Source organism: Lutjanus erythropterus, chromosome 20, assembly GCF_056507025.1.
Source record: "Lutjanus erythropterus isolate fLutEry1 chromosome 20, fLutEry1.hap2, whole genome shotgun sequence".
NCBI lineage: Eukaryota > Metazoa > Chordata > Actinopteri > Lutjaniformes > Lutjanidae > Lutjanus > Lutjanus erythropterus.
This window is the reverse complement of record NC_139336.1, coordinates 1,257,255-1,276,377: the sequence shown is the minus strand read 5'-3', so window position 1 is coordinate 1,276,377 and position 19,123 is coordinate 1,257,255. Positions and strand designations below refer to the sequence as shown.

The window sequence follows — 19,123 nt, the reverse complement described above, 5'->3', positions numbered from 1 at the left end:
ATATTCAGTGTCTGCTGCCGCATATTAAAATGGAGACACACTGCCACGCCTGCACACGCACTAATGTTAGAGAAATTATTACACTTTTTTGAAATATATACAGGATATCACTTTATCACAGAGCAAAGACCACCTATTTACTGAGTGAAGTGAGTATTTATGTACAAATTCTTCATATCTCTCTACAGCACCATCCATTCTATCTTGCCTCATTTATGAAGCAGCAGCCATTTTTCATCAATCCAATCATCTCTGTGATCCTTCGTAAGTGTACAGAAGCTGTTTCACTAAGAAACACAACAAGTATGTTCTATCTGACATTTCTCTGGGACTTTAAATATCATTTTCTGCTGTAGTCTGATGGCTGAAACCTCCTCCGACCCTCTGCTGTGTTGTTGTTCATCTTCATCAGTCTGGCTCTTTAAGATTATAGTGACATCACTTTCTGTGCCAACATGAACGTCTCCTCAAAGGGAGAGCATTCTCAAAATACTAAAGAATGACTTAGTATGTAGCAGCATCTCAAAATGACTAGCAGTGTCATAATTTCAATATTAAACCTAAAACTGAACAAAAATAAACTCAATCATTTAAATCAAAGGCAGAAAACTTGATACCACATAGGCCTAGACATTTTAAAGAAGAATTTCAAAATGTCAGTGACTGTTGTCAGGACATAAAACCAGTGATCTGTAGAACTGCAACAATTAATTGATTAATCAATTATTAATCAAATATTCAATTAATTTCCAACTATTTTGATAACTGATGAATCAGTTTGAGTAATTTAAAAGTCCAATTTCTCTTATTTCAGTTTCTTAAACGTGAATATTTTCTGGTTTCTTTATTTTTCTCTGACAGTGAACTGAATTCTTTGAGTTGTGGACAAAACAAGACATTTGAGGACACTGAGGACTTGCAAACCCTGTTGAATATTTTTCACCATTTTATGGAGCAAGCAGCTAATTGATTAATGAAGAAAATGATCAACAATAAAATTAATCACTGCAAAAAAGACTTGAAAAATATGTCAATGTTTAGCACATGTACCTATTTTTCAACTGACAAGATTGTGAGAGGATTTACTAATTGATGAATCGTGAAAATGATCGACAGATTAATTGACAATGAAAATAATCGTCAGTTGCAGCTCTAATCTGTTGATGATTTAGCTCGTTAGTCCATAAAACACTGCTGGAGTTTCACAAGAAAACAGTGTTGCAGAAACAATGGAAGTGAATGGTGACTAATTTTTAAACTTAATGACTTAAGTCATTATTTCAAGTTTCTCATTAGAATGATTTACAGGATCTTGTTTTTCCTTTCATCACATTAGCAGAAATGGACTACTATATGTAGAAACAGCTTCATTTCCACCTTGGGATTGGTTGTTTGGAAGTTGCACAGCTTTCAAATTTCACAGCATTTTAGCAGGAAAACTTGTACCTTTGGATAATGGAGAGCTTGAACATGTTGGTGTTGCTACTTTATCTCTCTGCATCATTTAAATGAGGTAGTGGTACGTATTTAGCAGGGCAACATGAAGCCCAGACTGTATAGCTGCTCTGCTGCCTCCAGCCCTGCAGAGGAATTCAACCCTGCATTCCTTTGGAATACCAGCATCAGAACATAGAGACGGAGAGAAAGAGGGAGAGAAGAAAGAAGAGAGGCTTTATTCAGCCTTATGTCACTGGCAGCAAGCACAAGAACTAAATGCAGCCAATCCCAGAGGAACAAAGGAATGTGAGGACGGAGAAATACTGTGGCAGAGGAAAGATAACATCTCATCTACAGTTTTCAACTCTGAGGAAGTCAACTACAAACAAGGCTGTTTGGAATACACACTGTATAAGTTATTTCCTGTATCCATGCTCTTTTATGTACAACAAACACTGAAAGCACTGAAATGAAACTGGTTATTGTACTACAAAGACACATTTTTTAATCTCTGGACATTAAAATTTATTATTATGGAAATGTGTGTATTACTGAAGCAGTACTCATGTTCTCACAGAGTGCATATGAGTTTGAGATACTCTGACAGAATACTTCTGTCCTCTATGGTCCTATCTGTGACCGCTGTTTAATCCCAGAGTCGCCTCAGGAGAATATGACAATTACCATGTTCAACCCTGTTGTAAGTCATGTGTGTAGAGCTTCCTGTCAGGATGCCAGAACACACCACAGAGGATCACAGCAAGTTTGTAGCTTGAGAGGCAATAATGTCCCTCAAACACTCACTGCTGCATGTACAGGCCGTCAATCATCAGGAGAGCAGAAGACTAAACTCAACTAAAAAAACTAAAAACAGTCAAGTTAAATTAGTTGTGGAAAAATGTGAAAAGTAGGCTGTCTATTTGAAATGACTGATGACCATCAGGATACAAAAAGTGCATCAGCGCATTAACATGTCAACATATTAGATCCAGACCCATATACTGGTCGGCCCACTATCCACCAGGGCTGGGCGGTATGTCAACATTACGTTGTATTATGTTGCGATATGTTTGATATTGTGATAGATTTTGGATGTCATCACTAATAAGTGCTGGTTTTAAGGCTACATTACAGTAAAGTGATGTTATTTTCTGAACGTACCATTGTGTCAGCCACAATCTGTATCATCAATAATTATTGAGATCGACGGATATGAAATTTCACTATCATGATAGGTTTCTCAGCTATATCGCTCAGGCCTGATATCAGCTATGATTTTTGTTTTATAGACTGCATTTTATGTGTTTGATCCTTTTCCTTAAAGGTCCAGTGTGTAAGATTTAAGGGGCTGTATTATCAGAATAGGATACAATATTTGTAAGTGTGTTTACATTTTTGTATAATTACCTGCAAATAACAAGCGTTGTTTTTGTTAACTTACCACAGTGGTTCGCAAATATTTTCTGGTATGTCCCTCATTAGAAGCCAAAAAAAGTTCAAGCAACCCCTCCCCACAAGATTTATCAATCATCAACAACAGTTTATTAAGTTGAATTTCAGTGAGATGAAGGTTAACATGATAGCATCAGTAAACTCTTGTTTTTTTTTACTCCTAGATAAAGCATATTCACGTAACTTTCACTCTATATTTCTCCCCTGCTCATCCATGCCAGTATCCTTCGTTGCCGTTTGTACTTCCAGGTATCTGCATTATTTTACAGTTTCATGTTCACTTTCAGCTAGGAGTCGCGTTAAGTTACTGCTGATGAAAAGGTAACATTTTCTGATTTTGCTGCTTCATCATAACCTTGTAGATAACAAAACAACAGGGCCTTTTATTATGAAGACATTTATAGGAAGTAAAAAGTTTATATACCATTTAGCTGCTCGACTCAAGTTGAGTGCTTCACTAGTTAGACAGCAAACTCCTCTGTGCTGGGATGCAACACAGAGTCAAACCAAGTCAGGACAAGCAGCACATGAGTATGAAAAAGGAGCAAAAAGGGGCAGCATGCCTTCACTGTAAACATTGTACTGGTGTCATGTTTACATCATTGCCAGTCAGAGCTGGATACCTGTGACTCCTACAGGGTCATTTGACCTGGGAGTGAATACTGATTGTACCCGCTGAAAAAAGCCAGATGTTAGCAGGTGTTAGTCTTTTTTTTGTCCAGTATCAAAGGGGCTTTAGAATTAATCTTTTATATCTCAGAGGGAACAGGAACTCTTCCACATAAGCCACTGTGTTTTATTTACAGTGAAATCCTATCCTACGTTTGATATATTGATTTTTTTCCCCCAGTCAGTATCTAGCAGTACCGACCAGGCTTGACAATATTACATTTATATTAGGGGTGCACAATAAATTGTAATCGCAATAAAATCACAATATGTCCAAGTGCAATATCCAAATTGCAGAACCAAATCGCAATTTTTTGAAAAAGGAAAAACGTAATAAGAAAACAGTATTATAATGAGGTATTGCTGTCATGAACAGATGGCCTAACCCAAAAATCTTGTTCTGCAGGCAAAAGAAAATGTTTGTTTAGTTCCAACCTCAATAAATATCACATCATCGCAATTTTTTCTTTTTTCAGTAAACATGCAAATTGTGAAGCAAAACTGATCATTTCAACTAACCATATTGCATATTACAATTGCAATTTCAGTCAAAATAATCGCAATATGATTTTTTTTCTACCAAATCATGCAGCCCTAGTTTATATCCTGTATGACAGCACATATGCTTCTTGTCTTCTTTGTTATTTGGCTGCTGGTCAGAGTGGATCTTTTGCTGGCAGAATAGGCCCCAGCCTGGCCCACGGATCCACATTTGAGCTAGCATCGGCTTTTTATGCCAGATGCCTTTACTGATGCAATCCTCCCCAATCATCTGGCTCTGAGACCAGATCTGCCTTATGCATCCCTAGCAGCTGGGGAGCAGACCAGGTTTCAGCATCTTGACCAAGGACACTTTGACATGTGGCCAGGTGGAGGTGGGGGTCAGCAGGTGACCTGCTCTACCAGCCGCCCCATGACTTTCCAGCACATCTTCAGCCTCAGCCAGCATTATCTTGTTGAACATGTTAATCAGCCCACAAGCTAACGAATGCATGTTTCAGTTTATAACTAGATGGTTGTATAGATTCAGTGTAGAGTAGAATGAGAACATTCATAGTCCTAAGTGGTGACAGGGGATACTTTCCATGGGGCTTGCGTATTAACAGCAGTTGAGTTCAAGGAACCTCAGTCCCCTCCTCAGGCACTTGTGAATCACATCCTAGACTGTATTTCTCTTGTGTTGACTGACCAGAAGTGGCCGCTCCGCACTTCCACGTTACTAGACAAGTAATATGCCACTGCTGTAACAGTGGGACCCTGCGTGTGAGCAGACAAGCAGTTAGCACTTGTCACTGTTAGGAGAGGGAAATGAAATGTTTGTTATCTGCTGCTCTCTACACCACAACTAGCACTGCACAATATGCTAAAAAAAATATCATATTGCAATTATTTTGACTGAAACTGCGATATGCAATAGAATTTGTGGAAATAATATTTTTTGCATCTCAATTTTCATTTTCACTGAAAAAAGAAACTTAAAACCATGATGCTGTGACATTCGTTGGGGTCTGTACCAAACATGTTTCCTTACATCTGGAGAAGATGATTTTTAGTCAAGGGCATCTCTGCAGCACTACAGTGTAGGGATGTATTGATCTGGATCAATATATAAACAATCCAACATGATCAATGCACCTTTATTTTGAAATTCCAACGGCATGTTTGAGTCACAAATGTCTGATAAAGTTCAGTCATAAAATTGTCAAATCATAATTTAGGCATTTGCTGTGAGTTGATATGAATGGAACTGAACGTGTTAAACTGACACAACCTATCGTCTGGTCGCAGGCCTCTGAACTGAATCAAAATCGTGCTGTGCCAGACTTGTAGATATCAGCAAATATCGTATTAATGTCAAAAGAGGGAATATAATATCATATCGTGGTGAAACTTGTGATTTAAAAAAAGAGAGAAATTACTCTCTTAGTAATGTAATAACCAAGAGTATTTTTTTTCTTCCCCATGCTTTTTTCTCTCCCTTTTCTGCCTAACTGTATTTTTCTTCCTCTAATTAATTATTAATTTGCTTTCTTTGTATTGTTTAATTATTATTGCTGTCATTATCATCATCATCATCATTATTATTATTACTGTTTGGGGAGGGGTGGGGGGTGGTGTTGGTGATGGAATTGTGATACTCTTGTATTTGAAAAAAAAAAAAAAACCTCAATAAAACTGTACAGGAAAAAAGAGGGAAAGTATCAAAAAACTGCTTTGGATATTGCACTTGGCCATATCACAATTTTAATGGTGCAATAATGGTGCAACTAGCTGTACAGCCCTAACCACAACCAACCTGCATTAACAAAATAAACCAGAATACTCTTCATCATGCATCTCAGTGGTGTGTAATGACAAGTTGAATCACAGAAACTTAGATACTCAAGATTAAGTGCACATATCGTCTGACTGATTGAGTCTCAGCTCACACTTAAGCTTGAGAAATAGCATGTCCTCCTTAAATTAACCACCATAATCTGGTCAAACATTAAAACCACTGACCTCTTCTTAAATGTATCCAATTTCCAACAACCTTACTGCTTCATAGGATCATTTAATGAGAGCTGCTTTCTGTGGGGAGCTCTCACTCCCCAGGCATCTGACACAGGCCTGGGAATTGGCTCAAGTTTAAAACAAATAATTTCTTGTGCTGGAGGAGTGGCAGCACATGTTGTCTTGACCAAATATGGCTGAGTGAAAACACTACAGTCTGCTCTCTGCAGCAGCCTGGAATGAAAAGCAGGTTTCCTTAACTGGTGTGAGAGTGGGCCATGACACAACACACTGACACCTATCCAACACAGCTCTGACTCTGTGTGGCTGGTGGATTATTAGCAGTCTGCTTACTAAAACTATTCAGCCTCCAAATCCAACTGAATGACACACTCATTACAGGCTACACTGAACCACACATTCCCAGTAGACTCACTGCAAACCTTAAATGCTGCTGCTGTTTGGAGTTATAAGAGAAGTCCACATTCAGATCCACTGACATCCACCCCATACATGTGCAGATTAGCATGTCCACCTACTGTCTGCACTGTGGAGGGAACAGTGGAACGACTACAAAGGTCATTAAAACAGAAAAGGTTCATCCCTTTGGGCGAAAAGATGGGCTCAGCAAAATTCACTGCAGTATGTCCACTAGACTACCAGACACTTGATGCTAATACACTAGTTATATAACCCCAATTCCAAAAACTGTTGGGATGTTGTGTAAAATGCAAACAAAAACAGAATGCAATGATTTGCAAAAACCTTTTCAACCTCTATTCAATTGCATGCAGTGCGAAGACAAGATATTTAATGTTCAAACTGATTAACTTTATTGTTTTTTGTAAATACATACTCATTCTGAATTTGATGGCTGCATTATGGTCCAAAAACGTTAGGACAGGGTCATGTTTACCACTGTGGTACATCAGCTTTTCTTTTAACAACACTCAGTCAGTGTTTGGGAGCTGAGGACACTAATTGTTGAAGTTTTGAAAGTAAAATTCTTTCTCATTCTTGCTTGATATACGACTTCAGCAACTCAACAGTCCAAGGTCTCGGTTGTTGTACTTTTGTGCTTCATTACTGTCAATGGGAGACAGGTGTAGCCTGCGGGCAGGTCAATCTAGTACCTGAACTTTTTTACTACAAAGCCACGCTGTTGGAACTCCTGCACAATGTGTCTTGACATGGTCTCACTGAATTAAGCAGGGATGTCTCTGAGAAAGACATCATCTGGATGGCAGCACATGTTGCTCCAAAACCTGTATGTACCTTTCAGCATTAATGGAGCCTCCACAGATGTGACAGTTACCCATGATGCCACTGGGTACTAACACACCCCCATCCCATCACAGATGCTATCTTTTGAACTTTAGGCAACAATCTGAATGGTCCTTTTCCTCTTTAGCCTGGAGGACATGACGTCCATGATTAGTGAAAACATCGTGGACTGTAGACCACAGCTCACTTTTCCACTTTGCATCAGTCCATGTCAGATGAGCTCAGGTCCAGAGAAGTCTGCAGTGTTTCTGGATGTTGTTGATATATGTCTTTCTCTTTGCACGGTAGAGTCTTAACTTGTATTTGGAAAACTGCTGTCAGTAAACACAGTTTTTCTCTGCATCTACAAAGTGTTCCTGAGCTCATGTTGTATCCTTTATACAATGATGTGAATTTTAGGATTAGGATTGTAATATGTTCTAATTATTACTTATGCTGAAACAGTGCGTGTACACTCACCGGCCACTTCATTAGGTACACCTGCTCAACTACTCATTAATACAAATATCTAATCCACCAATCACATGGCAGCAACTCAAGGCATTTAGGCATGTAGACATGGTCAAGATGACCTGCTGAGGTTTAAACTGAGCATTAGAATGGGGAAGAAACTTAAATCACCATTTAAGTGACTTTGAATGTGGCATGGTTGTTGGTGTCAGACGGCCTGGTCTGAGTATTTCAGAAACTGCTGACCTACTGGGATTTTCACTCACAAACATCTCTAGAGTTTACAGAGAATGGTCTGAAAAAGAGAAAATATCCAGTGAGTGGACTGGATGAAAATGCCTCGTTGATGTCAGAGGTCAGAGGAGAGTGGCCAGAAAGGCAACAGTAACTCAAATAACAACTCGTTACAACCAAGATATGCAGACACACAATATGTTGAACCTTGAAGCAGATGGTCTACAGCAGCAGAAGACCACACCAGGTACCACTCCTGTCAGCTAAGAACAGGAAACTGAGGCCACAATTTACACGAGCTCACCAAAACTGGACAATAGAAGATTGTAAAAACACTGCCTGGTCTGATGAGTTTTGATTTCTGCAATGGTGTGGGGGACAAACTCTGGGCCCCTTTATACCAACTGAGCATCATTTAAACACCACAGCCTACCTGAGTATTGTTGCTGACCATGTCCATCCCTTTAGGACCACAGTGTACCCATCTTCTGATGGCTACCTCCAGCAGGATAACACAATGTGACACAAAGCTCAAATCATCTCAAACTGGTTTCTTGGACATGACAATGACTTCACTGTACTCCAGTGGTCTCCACAGTCACCAGATCTCAATCCAGTAGAACACCTCTGGGGTGTTGTGGAACAGGAGATTTGCATGATGGATGTGCAGCCGACAAATCTGCAGCAACTGTGTGATGCTGTCATGTCAATATGGACCGAAATCTCAGAGGAATATTTCCAGAACCTTGTTGAATCTATGCCACGAAGAATTAAGGCAGTTCTGAAGGCAAAGGGACTCCAGTACTAGCGAGGTGTAACTAATGAGGTGACTAGTGAGTGTATCGTGTGTATCAGTTTAAATTAATGATACCAGATTTCAACCATTTCTAAATGATGACAAACATATTTTAGACAACTCTGTACAGACATTGCTTCAGCTTGCTTTATAACATCAGCTGGTAAATTTATCAACCAAGCTCTATTTAAAGGTTTCTTGTGAAACACTAAATCTAACTATAACTGAAAACTTTCAAAGGTCCATTGTGTAAGATTTAGGGGAATTTAATGGCAGAATATGATAGAAACGGAATACAATATTCCTAAGTATGTTTTTATTAGTGTACAATCACCTGCAAATAAGAATAGTTGTGTTTTTGTTATGAGTCCTTTATATCTACAAAGGCAACAGGTCCTTTTCCATGACCACCATGTTGCACCACCATGTTTCTACAGTAGCCCCACATGGACAAACCAAACACTGGCTCTAGAGAGCACCTGTCACGGGTTTAGGGGCCACCTTGGGTCTTCCTACATACTTGGAAGGGAGGGTGAGGCAAGGGGGATTTAGTTGGTTGCAATCTGCCACTCACCGCTAGATGTCACTAAATCCTACACACTGTTCCTTTAATTGTACTGACCATAAACATTGCAACTATACTGGTCTGGTCAAGACTGGCCTGTGAATAAATCCATATAAACACAACTGATTTCATGTCACAATTTAAATCATGATGTTTGTGGGGTCTGTATCAAACATGTCTTCTTACATCTGAACAAGAAGATTTGTAGGCCAGAACATCTCTGTAACACTTCAGTACTTCATTATAATGTTGTTTGTCAGTTTTCACACGTTTTACCTGTATCAAAAAAACCCCCTGCAGTTTCTGCGATTTGGATCTTGCACTTGGATATATTGCCTTTTCAAAAATATTTTGATCACTTACTGACAACCCTAATTGAGATGAAACAATTATTAAGCCACTTTCTGTTTCGCAATGATTTTCTTGTTTTGTCTTGTGTTAGAAATCCAGCACACCCTTTTCCTTTACAGCAGTCATACTTCCCTAAAAGTCCAAACTCACTCTCTGCCAAGCTGTGGCATGTTGATGGCAGAAAGAGAGCCTTTGGTGAAGAAAGGGAAAACCAATTCAGCTGTGAGACAGTAAGCTATCACATGGTGCATGGATGTGCACAACACACACACACACGCACACACACACACACACACACACACACACACACACACACACACACACACACACATACAAACACACACACACACAAACACACACACACAAACACACACACAAACACACCTGAATAAAAGGATGTGGTGAAGACAAGGTGAAACCCATAATACCACTGTACATATGACATTGTTTTTTTGTTTTTCAGTTGAATATTGTTTCAGGTTCGCAGAAAAAAATATTTAAAAAAGCTTAATGAATGCTGTTTCCGAAGTCAATAAGTAATCGTGATCTCAGTATTGGCTAACATTTAGATTTTTGCCATGAATGAGCAGCCCTACTGTAACAGGACTGTGCATTTTCTTATATTTGATTGGCCAACATTGCCACAGAAGTTGAGGCAGGTTCAGCTTTTTCCTCAGTGGGTGTTCTGACAGTGTCCTCTGTGAAGAGTTCAAAGGCCTGGCTCCACTGAAATGAATGAGAAGGCTGTGTTTTCTCACGCAGGGCTATTATTGGTCTAAATGTGGCCTTAGACCAGAGGTTGCGCTAGACTTTTTCATTGTCTGTCATTTTGACTGACAGGCTCATAAAAATCCCGTCATAATCTATTTTTACCTGTCACTTTAATTTTTAAAATGATAATAATTACATATTCAATAGCATTTACTTTTCATTCATTTTTAATTAATATTCAGTCGGAAAAAGCTGAACAGAGAATCCACACCGTACCTCTTTTATCAACACCATCATCGTTATTGGGCTTTTTGAAGAAACTTAAGCTGCTGACACTCAGCTGCCGTGACACTAGGTGTGTTTGAGATGATCCAGGCCTGCGCAGAATTGATCAGCGGTGATCGCCGCATAGTGCATGCCGGTTAGAAATTGTGTCCGACTTGATCCCGACTTGCACTGACGTCATGCACATGTGGGCGACAATAACCTCACGAGATCGAGGCGGCCGCAGTTTGTAGAGCCAGATGCCGCAGCTGCTCTCCACCGACTGCAAACGCCTTGGCTCATAATTTTGACAACAAACACCACGTGTTGTATAAAATACTAATTTTCTGTGTAATTGTAATATTTAATTCTGGACATATCGGTCTTCTGTTGTGCAATGAAGTTTTAATCTGTCAGCAAGCAGATATTTTTTGTCTGATAATAATAAAGGTTATATATATATATGACTTATCAAAAGAACAGTTTAGTGCTTTACAAGGCAGATAAAAGAACAGATGTTACATGTGTCAAAAGGAGGATCTCTTCTATTTTAACTTCAATCAACGATCAAGAACGCACTTTATTTCTTCAGCTATGAACATTGTCTGCAGACTACAGGTAACCTACAGGTGATCTAACAGGATGTTCGTGTCTCTTCCTCTACTCTCTCGTAAGTCTGTTGAAAACTGTCCGACTTGACTGCAGCTTTTTGTCTCCACCTCCTGCTGTGGCCGCCTGATCTCGTCTACACTCCAGGCGAGGCACAGTTCATCTCGAACGCAGCTAATAGCTAATTAATATGCTCACTCGCCACCAAGTGGTCAGGGGTGTGAATTGCAACCTGTCAAAATGACAGATGACCTTCAGATTTTTCCGTCACCGTTTTAAAAAACTGGTCAACGACCAGTTACTCCACTGGTTACTCCACACACCTTCTTGTGAGCAGTTTCATGTAGGAACTACTTTCATTCTAGGAGAAAGAAAGTAGTTCCTGTAGATTCTGCAGCAGAAAGAAAATACTTCCTACATGAAACTGCTCTCAACAATATGATTTCTGGATACACTGTCACTGTAAATTCACTGTGAAGAAATATAATAAAACATAATGCAATATAAATATTTCACTGTCTGGGGACGCATTTCTCATGCTCTCCCCTCCTCCTTTTGTGCTGGTCCACACAATCTCTTACTTTCCTTCTCATACTGTTTTTCTTGAAAACTGTTCTAGTTTCTCTTCGTTTAGGTCTAAGTTGACTTTAAGATGACTTTATTTCGAGGTAAAAATCTTGTCTTTGCTGTACAGCCTTGGTGTATTTGAACAATTGACTAACATGTCCGTCTTCATGTCCCCACTGAACTGTGGGTCAGGTTATGTTGAAACACAAGCTGTTCAAAACAGCCACACTGGAGGACAAAGTGAAAGCTGACTGAGAAAAGGGAAGTGAAAGGTGATACTAAAAAAATTCTCTCAAGAATGACAAAAAAAAAAGCCTCAGCAAGAAGTTCAAACCCCTCGCTCTTTGTCGCCTCCACACAGCTGACCAATCATGGTGTGAAGTGGGTGTGAATGTCAAAATGTCAGAAAGTTACAAAAGTGGTTGTTACAAAAACAGAGTGGGGTGAGAAGGTTTCTAAAGCTATTTGATAGGTTTGGGCGGCATCATGGTATTATGGTATACCAGGGTATTTAGAAATCCCAAAGTTATGATTTTCAATACCGTCATTGTGAATAAAGTTATCTAAAACATTTAAGGTGCAACTGTTTTTTAATGATGGAAAATAAAAATGTAAAATGACATTAATTTATTACGAATACTTAATTTATTAAAAGGGAACTTAGCCAACAGAAGAATTATTTGTAGGTATAAAAGAAATAATTGGCTGGTCATTTCAGTTTCCTGTGTCACTTAATGTTCTATCACACACTGTAATGGAAATATACTACAATGCATTACAATGCATTCTGGGTAAGACATGCCCCTCTTCCTATAGCCCTTGAAGGATCGACTGGCCAGAGACCAGAACCAGCCGGTTTTCAGCATGAACGGCCCTGACTGGTGACCAGCCAATCAGTGTTACATATCCGACTGTGTGCCTGTCATTGTCACATGTCTTTTGTACAATGGTCATGTCATGCGCGCAGCAGACAGACTGTGATATCACACCCACCACAGCGCTGATCACAGCTACACACACTCAGACACATGCTTGCATGAAGTCGGTGTCAGTGACAGATTTCAAGAGTAGGACAAAATTGAAGACAGAGTCTATAACAAGACAGAGGAGCTGACAATGTCGCAAAACAGCCATAAACTTTGTAGCTCTTCAGGCTAATGTTAGCCAGCAGCAGACTGCTGTTCACAGACTGACAGTTAAAATCTCACCTCCTGTTCTGACTGAAGAATAAACAACCTGTGTTGATGTGTCTCCTCAAACATTTTCTCATCCAGACTCCTTTAACTTCTGTCTGTTTTTCTCACAGCAAAGTTTTACTCAGTTATGTCAGTCTCCGGTTTGTTTACATCTGCTTCCACAGGAGATCACGTCCTGCGAAATCCCGCGAGATTCAATGATCTCATGAGACTGTGTTCCTCCTATCCATAATCTTAATATAAAACTATAATAAGGCCTGACTGTAACCTTCAGGACTTTGGAGAAAATGTAAAATAGTATTTAATGAATATTTAATGGTCAGTATTTAATTATAAACATCCAGTATAATTTACTTTTTCAAGAAAGAAAGACTGAAAATTAGAATCAGCCAAAATCAGAATTGGCAGGTCAGACCCTTCAAAAAAAAATAAAATAAAATAAAATCGGAAATTGGAATTGGCCAAGAAAATTGAAATCGGTGCATCTCTGCACTTAAGATGGTAACTAGGATTCCTCCAAACACTGAGAGGAAGTCAATGAGGGTATTCTTGCTCTATGATGATATTATTTCTTCACATCCAGTAGCTGGTGACTCTACACTCTTGTAAGGCCAAGAGTGGATGAGTCAAAGAGAAATGGCTATGTCAACACAGGAGGAATTCAAAAGAAGAAAAATTCTTGTGCAATCGCAGCTTCATGTGAAACAATGAAGGAGGGAAATGACATTATTGTAGTGCTGAAACAATGAATCAATTGGTTGACAGAAAATAAAATCGACACCCATTCTGAACTGTCTTTTAATCATTTAATTTATCAAACAGAACTACCAGACATCCTCTTCATAAGTGTCTGAATAGATTTATCAATTATTAAATAGTTGTCAATTCATTTTTGGTTGATCAACTCATTATTCATTCTTATTATTCAGTATTATTTCAGCACTAAAACACTTGCCATTTTTGGTTCATTCAGCTTGTCTTCAAACATTGTTTCTTCTAGACTCTCCTCTGTGCTTCTGTCCAACAGAGAATTCACTTACAGTACACAATTAAAAGGACAGTTCATTCTAAAATCAAAAATACATATTTTTCTTCTGGCCTGTCATGACCCAGTTACTCAGATGATCCACAGATCTTATGAGCAGCTTCATGTAGGGACTACTTTTTATCTAGTCGAAAAAATGTAAATTACACTACAGTCCAAGGGAAAATATGTATTTTAGATTTTGGGGAGAACTGACCCTTTAAAGCCACTACAGTGAACTATATCTGTTATTTCATCCATTCGATCCAATCTTCTTAAAGGCAGCAAGAGCTGGATCAACATATGATGATAAGCATGGTGGCCTCTTGTAATAACTACAACTACTGTATCATCACACGTATGACCTAAGTGTGGTCTAATGCTCATCTGGAAGACAGCTGTGTCAGAAAATTAAATCATTAAAAAGAAATTGCTGACAGCCAGTACACTGGCAGCACTAAGTAACTAACATAATATTTCAGTCAAGGACCTTCATCAAGTTTGAAATTCACAATATAAAACAGAATCATCTTGACTAAAACCAGCAACCACAGGGCAAGTCAAATCATTGACACTTTTGAGACAGTTCTGACATGAATAAGTGATAAAAAAAAAAAAAAAAAAAAGTTAGATAATCAATATACTGTATGTCAAAATCAACAGAATGTGACTGAAAAACAGAAATGGAAAGAAATTTGTTGATAAAAAATCACTTATGTTGCATTGTCCATCCAGAGAGGTTTCAGAGGTTTCAGTAGGTGAGGGGGATGGAAGGAGGACAACAAAACGATGGAACAAAATAAGGCTGGGAGACAGGGCTTAAAATAATATCTCTCAAAGATATCTCTCTGATCTTATAAAAGATGATGCACTGCTGTAGATTTCACAGTCCCCTCAGAATTTAAACAGCAAACAAAATTATAAAATGAAAATGCACAGAGCACTGCAAGTATCAATAACTATGACTAATTCTATTCTTTTCAGTACCTGTGCCATGATAAAATAAAGAAATACAAATGCAAACAAAAAAATTACTGACTACAGTGTTTCCTCTAGGATTTTTTTCAGCAGCGGGGGCAGGCGTTCCGTTTCTCTTCTTAGAGAAATATTTCAATAAACTCATCTGAAAAATGCAGTCAGTTGTTACATAATGGTGTGTAGATATTAACGTTAGCCTAATACTATCAATTAGTTTACTCACGTTAGCGACACTGAGTTGGCATCGGGCCAAATTAACTTAAACTACCGATAAGTTACATAATGTTAGCTGGTCATCAACATATTGTGAACGTCTGTTTAACTTGTAAAATCTATGTCGAGTTATCTCAAGCTAATAACTTACGTCTACCTCTTCTCCGGCCGGTAATTCGCTGCTTTATTGTTTATTTGTAATTCGGGAATTCGCTTCTCTGACTCTGCCCTGTCGCCTAGGTGCTTGACGTGCTTGACGATTGCGCCCCCCAAACAACGCTAGCATCATGCAAATGAGCACGCGCAAGTATATTTCCATACTGAGCAAGATAGTTATCTGCAGTTTACCTTAGTGCTCGCAAGTACCCGACAGGAGTCTGTTTTGAAGGTGGAGAGATGCGGCGGTGGTGTATTTGCGTCAACAATAAAAAAAAAAAGTAGCGGCTAGGATTTAGGAGTGGCGGGCCGCCACTATAATAGAACAACTACAACTGTCTGAGAAGTTCAGAGAATGACATCACTTTACTGTAATACAGCCTTTACAACTAGGAACAGACAGCACTTATGTCATATCACCATATAACCATATCCAAAATCTAATACCATATCTAGTCTCATCTTACAATATCACTACTTATCAATTAAATTACTTAGTCCAAGAACAAAATAGACCTTGAACCATGAAAGCTATGAATTTTTATTGATGGAAAATAAAAATATAAAATGAAATGAATTCATTAAAACAGGGAAAGAAAGAAATAATCATTATCAATTCTTAATTATCAATTATCTTGGAATGACTTCTTCCAACCACAAAAGCAGTTTATTAGCTACGTGATTTATTAAATTAGTCAGCCCACCAAATGTGCATTTAGCCCACTGATGTGTCACTATACGCCACATCACAGTGTCATTATTATCAATCTCTACATTATTCTATAGGCCATATTATTCTATAAGTATTTAAACCCAGCAAGACTTTTCTAAGTCGGCTAATTTCATATTTAGAAACACAGAACTATAGACTAGACAATGTTATACATGTTACAATGACTTCTATTACCAGCAGTTCAATTTTTATGTTGTTGTTGCTTTGTTTTCATACAAATACTACCATACACTGTATACCCCAGCAATACTTCATTAAAGGGATAGTTCACCCAAAAATGAAATTTCAATCATTATCTACTCACCCTCATGCCGACTGAAGTTTGAGTTTAGTTTTTCAGTCCACAAAACACTGCTGAAGTTTCACAGGAAAACAGTGCTGCAGAATCTCCAAACAGTGAATGTGAATCTTGTCCTTTTTTCAAATGTAAAAAACTCCAGCAGTGTTTTGTGGACAAAAAAACTAAACTCAACCTTCCATCAGAATGAGAGTGAGTAGATAATGAGTGAATTTCCATTTTTGGGTGAACTATCCCTTTAAGGTATGAAGGTATGACAAAATAGATACCACCTAAGCCATACATTCCATATTCACAAACCTAAGAGGCATACAAGTCCGAGACTTGACTTGGACCTTGTATGATGAACTTGAGACTCTGTTCAGACCTGACTCACCCTGAAACATCTGGCTTCTGATAAAGCATCTGTTTCAGTCAAGCAGTACCATTACAGTACACCTGTACTGATGAAGAGTAGAAATGCAAAGCTGCTGCAACAAGATTTAAAACCCTGGTGTTGGTTTGGGCCACAATGACCATGGAATTATTATTATGTGTGAAAATGTCCACCCACTGTATGCATGTGGCAGCAGGTAGCAGCCCTGCAGCTCACTGTGCCTGTTGGCACGTTTTTAAAATCACTGACATCAGTTTATTGCTCTGAGTAAACAGGTCTCCATGCAGATTCCTCCGCCGTATCGCGTACCACATCACAGTGGTGTAAGAATTCACACCCTGAGGCGATGTTTTCTTTCTGACTTGTGTGGTAGCTGCAACACACCCAGCGCTGAGCTTTGTTCAGTCAGGACTGAGAGAAGAGAGAGGAGGCCTGCAGCAGCAGCCAGGCTCCTGTACGTCAGTGAGGGGTCTCCTCACGGACAATAACTGCTTTAAAATGCGGAACTTTGACAGAGCAACAACATTTCACAACCCTCAGAACACACACACACACACACACACACACACACACACACACACACACACACACACACACAGTTACTTCATAGCAGAGGCCCTAACTTGTTGTAGAGAAAGTTGAAGACAGCGCGGTGCTCCTCGGTGAGCAGTGTTACAGCTCACAGGATATTCAGCTGCTCTGTGCGGAAAAGACACATTTCTGTGTGTGTGGCGCTCGTTACTTAACACCACGTCCTTTTCTCTTCACTTTAACTTCACACACTTCTCTCTCCCTCACACACGCACACACTGTGTCCCTTCTCTACATTACCAGGCCTATGTATGTCTGCCTGTCTGTCTGTCTCTGGAGTTTTTATGAAGTTTTCGGCTTCCACATCGAGTCCGTGGTGACGTCAGGACTTCTTGTTATAATGGTGGAAAGTTTTCAAAGTTACAAACAGTGATTCTGACCTGAGCCGAGCGCGTGCCGTCAGTCCTCTCCCGCCGGCGGCCCTCTGAATTTAGACACCGCGAGCGTTGATAGTTTTTCAGTTATTCCCGACAGAAGGTGATTTTTTTAGCAGGGGTAAGGTCAGACAGCGACTTTTCTTCCTTCCCCTCCCTATCCGCTCTCAGCAGTGTTGCTGCTAAACTCCACCCTGGCAGGCTGCGTCGCCTCGCAGTGGGGCGGTGTCGCACTGTGCTGAGGTACTGCTGCTCCATGAAGGCGGGTTCTGCAACCAGCAATTTTTCAGGCACCGGTGGAAAGAGTATTGAAAATTTGAATTCAAGTACTGTTACATTGCTAAAATATTTCTCAATCACAAGTAAAAGTTCTGGTTTTTTAAGTATACTTAAGTAAAAAGTACAAAGTATTCTCTGCAAAAACTACTTTTGAGTATTGGTTACTTTTAACCTTTGGTGTCACAGTGACCTCTCCAAACTACAGATGCAAATGTGATGTTGGTCAGATGAAATGTTTCCTAAACCAGTAGTTGAAAACGCTAACAATCCATTAACCACTGCAATTTATAGGATACAAAACACATTTATTTCCTCATTTTCTTTTTTCTTTATTTCTGATTTTAAGTCTAAATTTAATTTTCCTTATTTAACAAATGACTCCACCAAACAAAACAAAGTCAAATTAGGTGCAGGTGCAGCATTTTATTTTGTTTTTCAGTTGTATGTCTTTGTTTTCATTGACCTGTTTGTGATCTGATCATCTGATTGGCTACTAAAATGCAGAGAAAAGGTATGGATATTAATTGAAATTGTACTCTGTGCTCAACTATGATTTTAAAAGTTACTAAGTAGATTACATCTAGCAATGCATACTCAAGTACAAGTAAACATAAAGACTTGAAAATCTACTCATAAAAATACTACTACTTAATTACATTAATTTCAGTGTTTCTAATTAGTTACTTCCACCCCTGCATGTTTGTAGCACAAAGACACTGTTTATGTTCTAAACTTTAAACCCCTATTCCAAAAAAGTTGAGAAATGGAAATTAAAACAGAATGCCAAGTTTTGCAAATACTTTTTGACCTATGGAGGGAAGCTTGTTAAGAAAAATGTCGGGCTGTAATGAGGTTTTGAGCTGAAATAAGCTAATGAGGGATGGGTTCAGACAAAATTTTGTTGGGCTTGGGCCTTTTAAGGCTCAACTTTTCAAACCTAATTAAAGTTCTAGACAGAAACATGTTTACCACTGTGGTACATCAGCTTTTCTTTTAACAACACTCAGTCAGTGTTTGGGAGCT

The 19,123-nt window shown here is 38.9% G+C and overlaps 1 protein-coding gene across 2 annotated transcripts in view; it reads right to left on the bottom strand.

Annotated features, from left to right (window-relative positions):
• The window catches only part of tln1 (talin 1), a 110,131-nt gene extending 92,118 nt beyond the window's left edge, over nucleotides 1–18,013 (bottom strand). For both annotated transcript variants that reach the window (XM_084746045.1, XM_084746044.1), the window contains exon 1: nucleotides 17,828–18,013. The gene's annotated coding sequence lies outside the window, so the exon portion shown is untranslated. The remainder of the gene's footprint in view (nucleotides 1–17,827) is intronic.
• Between the last annotated feature and the right edge of the window lie 1,110 nt (nucleotides 18,014–19,123).